The following is a 6,325-nucleotide window of genomic DNA, read 5'->3' on the forward strand; positions in this document are numbered from 1 at the left end:
TAAAAAACATTAGTGCATCACGTGATAAATCGTTGAAATTCCATTGGATAACGTCGCAGGTACTATGAAACAATACTCAGGCGGGCTTTTGCGCGACGCATTGTTATTCATGTTATTGCATTTATGCATTGTTATTTGCATTGTTCGAATTAAATTTCAAAATTCGAATTCAATTTCCCCTACCTGTAGCAGTTTTCCTGAGTCATCGGCGTTGTTATCAGTCAGACGACAACAACATGGAGCGCTCCAGATTTTTTTATTCACTTCATATTTGCCGAGTAGATTGCAAAGTCATGTGATGCACTAAAAACATTAATGCCTGTTGTTGGGGGCCCTATGCTGTCATAGTGTTGCTTTGGGAAGCAATAGTGCCCTCGCTACCGCTCGGGCACTATAGGTGCGGGCGGACAGCCGGGAATTTTGCCACATCCGGGACTTTCTTAACCTAGCAACCAGCTGTGCCGGTGAAAACAACAGCCTGTCTCCGTGAGCTTACACACGCAATACCCGATTTGTAAACCTAAAGCATATTAATTTCCTTGTATATATGCCGAAAACTTGTGTAGTAGTAGGTTGTCACAATCTACACATACTACACAATCTACAATCTAATATTGCACAGATAAGAAAATATATTTTTTTGAGCTGCCAAAATTACATAAGAGTCCAGAGAGGCGTGATAAGTGACTGCCACTTAAATGTAAATGAGTAAATGTAAATGGTACGCACTGGAGTCCGTCAAAATTCTCCACTATTTGTTCTGATCATTTCGTGACAGGTAACTACTATTTTATAACTGCGTGTGTATGTGCGTGCGTGCGTGCGTGCGTGTGTGCGTGTCACTGTGTGTGAGAGTGCGTGTGCGTGCGTGCGTGCGTGTGTGCGTGTCACTGTGTGTGAGAGTGCNTGATGAATGGGGTAATGAGATCGAGCTAGTTGAACGAAGGGAGAGGGAGGGGTATGTGGTTACTGAGATGGGAGGATGGGGGGGGGGAAAGGAGATGAGAGTATAGATACGGTAAGGTCGGAAAAAAGGGATTTTGGGCAGGTAGAGAAGTGGGAGAGAGTTTAGGTGAATGAATTGATAGAGGAGCTGGCGGAAAAAGAAAACTGAGTAGATGAAGGTGGGAAAGGAGCTAAAGGAAGTTCATAGCTCCCCATCTAATTCTCCTCCCGTCCTGCTACTACCCTCTCCACCGCCACCATATTGCATCTCGATCTCTGCCTCCAATTCTCCTCCATTCCTTATACGATACATTTAAGGCAGTGAATTCGCAAGTTTAAAAACCTGGCTCGCAACATTGGGGACAGTGAATTCTCCCGTGCTGCGAAACTCATCGTATAAAAATGCGTGCTGGCGTTCCAAATACGCGCACAACTGCGGTCATCGGACAGTAACCAATCATCAAGATCAAGATCAAATTAAACATGCACACTATAATCGCTGATCACGGCATCCTTACTCTCCACTTTTATCTAGAAGTAAAATAATATAATGCCTGGCCTGAAGCATAACTATAAAACGCCGCAGAGCATAGATCTAACATTGGTCTATAATATTGTGAACGAATACTGCACACTACGCCTGACATGGCAATCTAGCACCGCCCCAACATAAAGTACATAAAATAAACCAGAAGAGACCGGGTACAAGATGTGACGTTCGTAAAGATGCGTTGTTCCCTCGACCCCTGGAAAGCGGTAACGCCGCGCACACTTCCGGCGTGACCTGTGGGCGCTACGCGAGCCGTGCGGTGTTGTATGTAGCATCTCTGCGCTCACCCCTATACGAAATTCTCCGGCGCCGAAGGATAGCGGCGCGGCGAATTACGTATAGCGGCATCCTAACACGCGCCAGGTTTTCGGACAACGTACATCGGTTCTTCGCTACATCGGCCTTTTGAGGCGGGCCTTTCCGAAAATTATAAATTGACACAGCGTTGTACAATTCCTCCGCGCAGTCGTAACCGTCATGCCGTATTTTCGTACCTATCTGGGCCGTTCTCGACCACTCTCTTTCTCGTCTTCTCCTGCACTCCGCACGTTGTCTCTCTCTCTCGTCTCATCAGGTATCTCTCTCTCCTCCTCGCTCGCGTCCGCCGCCAACGGGTTAAATAAGGCTCTATATACATGCATCAATGCTGCCTGCAGCAGGCACACAACATGCACTTGCAGCGTTCAATAAAATGAATGCTAAAATAAATAAAATTACAAAATCTATTTAACTAACGATAGTCACCTGCGCGCAAAAACCCCCCCGAGCCAGCGTTTGGTGATAAGCATTGGACCGTGCCCGGCCTGTCACCGCGTGAGGCGCGGAAGGAGTCTGGAATGTCCGCCGCTCCGCCCCTCCGCTCGTAAAAACATGTGCAATATATATATATTGGTCAGTGGGGCGCGTATTGTATTATTACTACGTGTAGATAAACTAGCCACGGCCCACGCCTAGTGCGACGTGCTCGCAGGAACGTGCCTGTCGCCACCGGCAGGCTGCGGGGTCAAGAAGTTGCATAAAAAACTCGCACGGTACGGAGCCAGAGCGCTTATTCAGATAACATCTAGTGAAATTCTCAATGTAAACAAACTATGGTCAACTCACAGGGCTTAGCCAAATCAACGTAGGGGTACTAAGCATGGCTACGATAATTTGAATCCTACGTCGACGATTGAGCTAGCACGCTTCGGACCTAACCGCAAGTATCTTTCGCACAATAAAGGTATAGTTATTCGCACGTTGAACATCCCACGCGGAGCATCCTAAGCTGAATCGCCGATCCTTGTTGGAAAATCTCCCGTCTGAAAATCCCTCGAAAAGAGCCTGTCGCGCGCCATCTATGGGACTCCATATTATAATTCGGCGTAGAACGCAAAGAAAATCGTAATACTCAAATGCGTGGCGGACTCGCTTCGCACCAAGTTTGTAAACCATTGGCGTATATCCACGATACGCTATTACTAACACAGTTAACAAACCATTAAGGTCACTATAAATATGCAGGTAACGGAGCTAGATGCGCAGATCTTCTCCTCCCCCTTTTATGTTCACGCGGCTGCCGCGTATATATAGCCGTCAATTCCAACAAATCTAGTAACAACTTTTTGATAAAAAAAACTATAATAATTATAGTAGCCTAGAGTTATAACTTTTATTCCACGCAGATATGTTAGTGCAAGTTTATGCATGGCTAACGTTTATTCATGGTTGGCACAAAGTTAAGGAGTATAACGTTTATTTTTACAACCTCCAAACAGTACCTAATCTTTCAGTACTGGTTTCTAATAGGTGCATATATATGTGCAGGAAACGTTTGTTTCTAACCAAGTAAAAACGTTAATTGATGGTTAGTTCATATGGCTAATGTTTGTTAATGGTTAGGGCCTACAACAAAGTTTATTAATAACGATTAGTGCATCACGTGATAAATCGTTTAAATTCCATTGGGTAACGTCGCAGGTACTATGAAACAATCATAGATATCATATAATAACGTATATTTTATACAAATATACGTTGTTATATGATATCTATGGAAACAATAGTGCCCGCCTGGGCGGGCACTATTGCTTGCGCGACGCATTGTTATTCATGTTATTGCATTTATGCATTGTTATTTGCATTGTTCGAATTAAATTTCCCCTACCTGTAGCAGTTTTTCTGAGTCATCGACAGGTGGCGAGACCAGCGTTGTTATCAGTCAGACGACAAGGACAACAACATGGAGCGCTCCAGATTTTTTTATTCACTTTATATTTGCCGAGTAGATTGCAAAGTCATGTGATGCACTAAAAACATTAATGCCTGTTGTTGGGGGCACTATGCTCTCATAGTGTTGCTTTGGGAAAGAATAGTGCCCTCGCTACCGCTTGGGCACTATACCTTCCCTCAGCAACACTATGACTATGAGAGCATAGTGCCCCCAACAACAGGCATTAATATATAATTATTTTTACAACCTTGGAACCCTAGATAAACGTTCAGTATTGGTTTGTAATAGGTGTGCAGCTAACGCATGTTTATAACTACATAAAAACGTTAAATAATGGTTAGTGTGACGTTCATGACTAACGTTTGTTCATGGTTACGACAAAGTTAATAAATAACGTTTATTTTTACCACCTCGGAACCCTAGATAAACGTTCAGTACTGGTTTGTAATAGGTGTGCAGGTAACGTTTGTTTCTAACCATTTGGCAACTATATAAAAACGTTAAATGATGGTTAGTGCAACGTTTATCGCTAACGTTTGTAGTAAACCATTTCGAAACCATAACAAAACGTTAAATGGTGGTTGACACAACGTTTGGGGCAAACGTTTGTCAATAACCTATATATAACTTTATTTATAACGTTTAATAAACGTTCTTAGACGGTTTAATTCAAACCAAACCAAAATAAAACCAGATCATAACGTTAGGAAAACGTTATGTGTTAGCTGGGTGTTTGGCATTACTCATACATATTGTACTGTACCGGTACATCACTTGGTGTCTTGAAAACTTGTGTATTAGAATTTCTGTACTTTACTACCATTCCGAAATCCAAAAAATTCTGAATGCCGAATTAACGTGTCTGGTCCCAAGGGTTTCAGATAATAGATTGTGTACTGTATTAAAGTGATTACATCACCGTAAATAGTAAAAGTAAAAAAAATTATGCCCACTTTTACACAAAATGTAAGTGATTCTGTTCACTTGTTATGGTTAAATTGCTGCATTATACTTCTTATTTTGCTACTCTGTTCGATGTGAACAAACCCTCGTGACTCGTACATAGCCCATAGCAAGCATTTAATGTAAGTCCCGCGGAAGTGCGCGGCTTAACCGCTTTCGGCGGTCGGGGAACAACGCATCTTTTGCGCAACGCCATCTTGTACCCGGTCTCTTCTGGTTTATTTTATGTACTTATGGTGGGGCGGTGTAGATTGCCCAAGTCAAGGCGTGTTGCCAGTCGTTCAAATATTAATAGACCATGTAGCTCTATGACTCTAGCCCGCGTATAGTTGCTTCAGGCCAGGGATTATTATTTACTTCTGATAAAAGTGAGGAGAAGGATGGTGATCAAGCGATATAGGTGCATGTCTTAATTGATCTTGATCTTGATGTTGGTACTGCGTCGACCGCGTGTGCGCGTATTATGACGCAGGCACCGCCATTTTACGTGGTTATCCGAGCCACGGGAGATTCACTGTCCCCAATGTTGCGAGCCAGGTTTTTACACCTTGCGAAAATTCACTGCCTTCATGTATCTATAGGAGGAGGAGAATGGGGAGATCGAGCTGCATATGGTGGCGGTAGGAGAGGTGTAGCAGAGGGAGGAAGAATTAGATGGGGAAGCTGTGTTCCCTATAGCTTTTCCCCACCGCATCTACCTCCCCAGTTTCTTTTTCCGCCTCCTCTATCATTCCATCCACCTACCTTCTCCACTTCCTCCTCCTGCTCCAAATCCCCTTTTTCGACCTTCCCTATATCTCTAACTCCTCCTCCTCCCCCTCCTCCCCCTCCTCCCCTCGTTCACCTAGCTCGATCTCCATTACCCCCATTCTTCCTCCCCCTTTTATGTTCACGCGGCTGCCGAGTATATATAGCCGTCAATTCCAACAAATCTAGTAACGACTTTTTGATTAAAAAAAACTATAATAATTATAGTATCCTAGAGTTATAACTTTTATTCCACGCAGATATGTTAGTGCAAGTTTATGCATGGCTAACGTTTATTCATGGTTGGCACAAAGTTAATGAGTATAACGTTTATTTTTACAACCTCCAAACAGTACCTAAACTTTCAGTACTAGTTTCTAATAGGTGCATATATATGTGCAGGAAACGTTTGTTTCTAACCACATAAAAACGTTAATTGATGGTTAGTTCATATGGCTAACGTTTGTTAATGGTTACAACAAAGTTTATTAATATAACGATTAGTGCATCACGTGATAAATCGTTGAAATTCCATTGGATAACGTCGCAGGTACTATGAAACAATAGTGCCCTCTTGCGCGACGCATTGTTATTCATGTTATTGCATTTATGCATTGTTATTTGCATTGTTCGAATTAAATTTCAAAATTCTAATTCAATTTCCCCTACCTGTAGCAGTTTTCCTGAGTCATCGACAGGTGGCGAGACCAGCGTTGTTATCAGTCAGACGACAAGGACAACAACATGGAGCGCTCCAGATTTTTTTATTCACTTTTTATTTGCCGAGTAGATTGCAAAGTCATGTGATGCACTAAAAACATTAATGCCTGTTGTTGGGGGCACTATGCTCTCATAGTGTTGCTTTGGGAAAGTATAGTGCCCAAGCGGCAGCGAGGGCACTATTCTTT

The sequence above is a fragment of the Priapulus caudatus genome, unplaced genomic scaffold (assembly GCF_000485595.1).
Source record: "Priapulus caudatus unplaced genomic scaffold, Priapulus_caudatus-5.0.1 Scaffold1497, whole genome shotgun sequence".
NCBI classification, from domain to species: domain Eukaryota; kingdom Metazoa; phylum Priapulida; class Priapulimorpha; order Priapulimorphida; family Priapulidae; genus Priapulus; species Priapulus caudatus.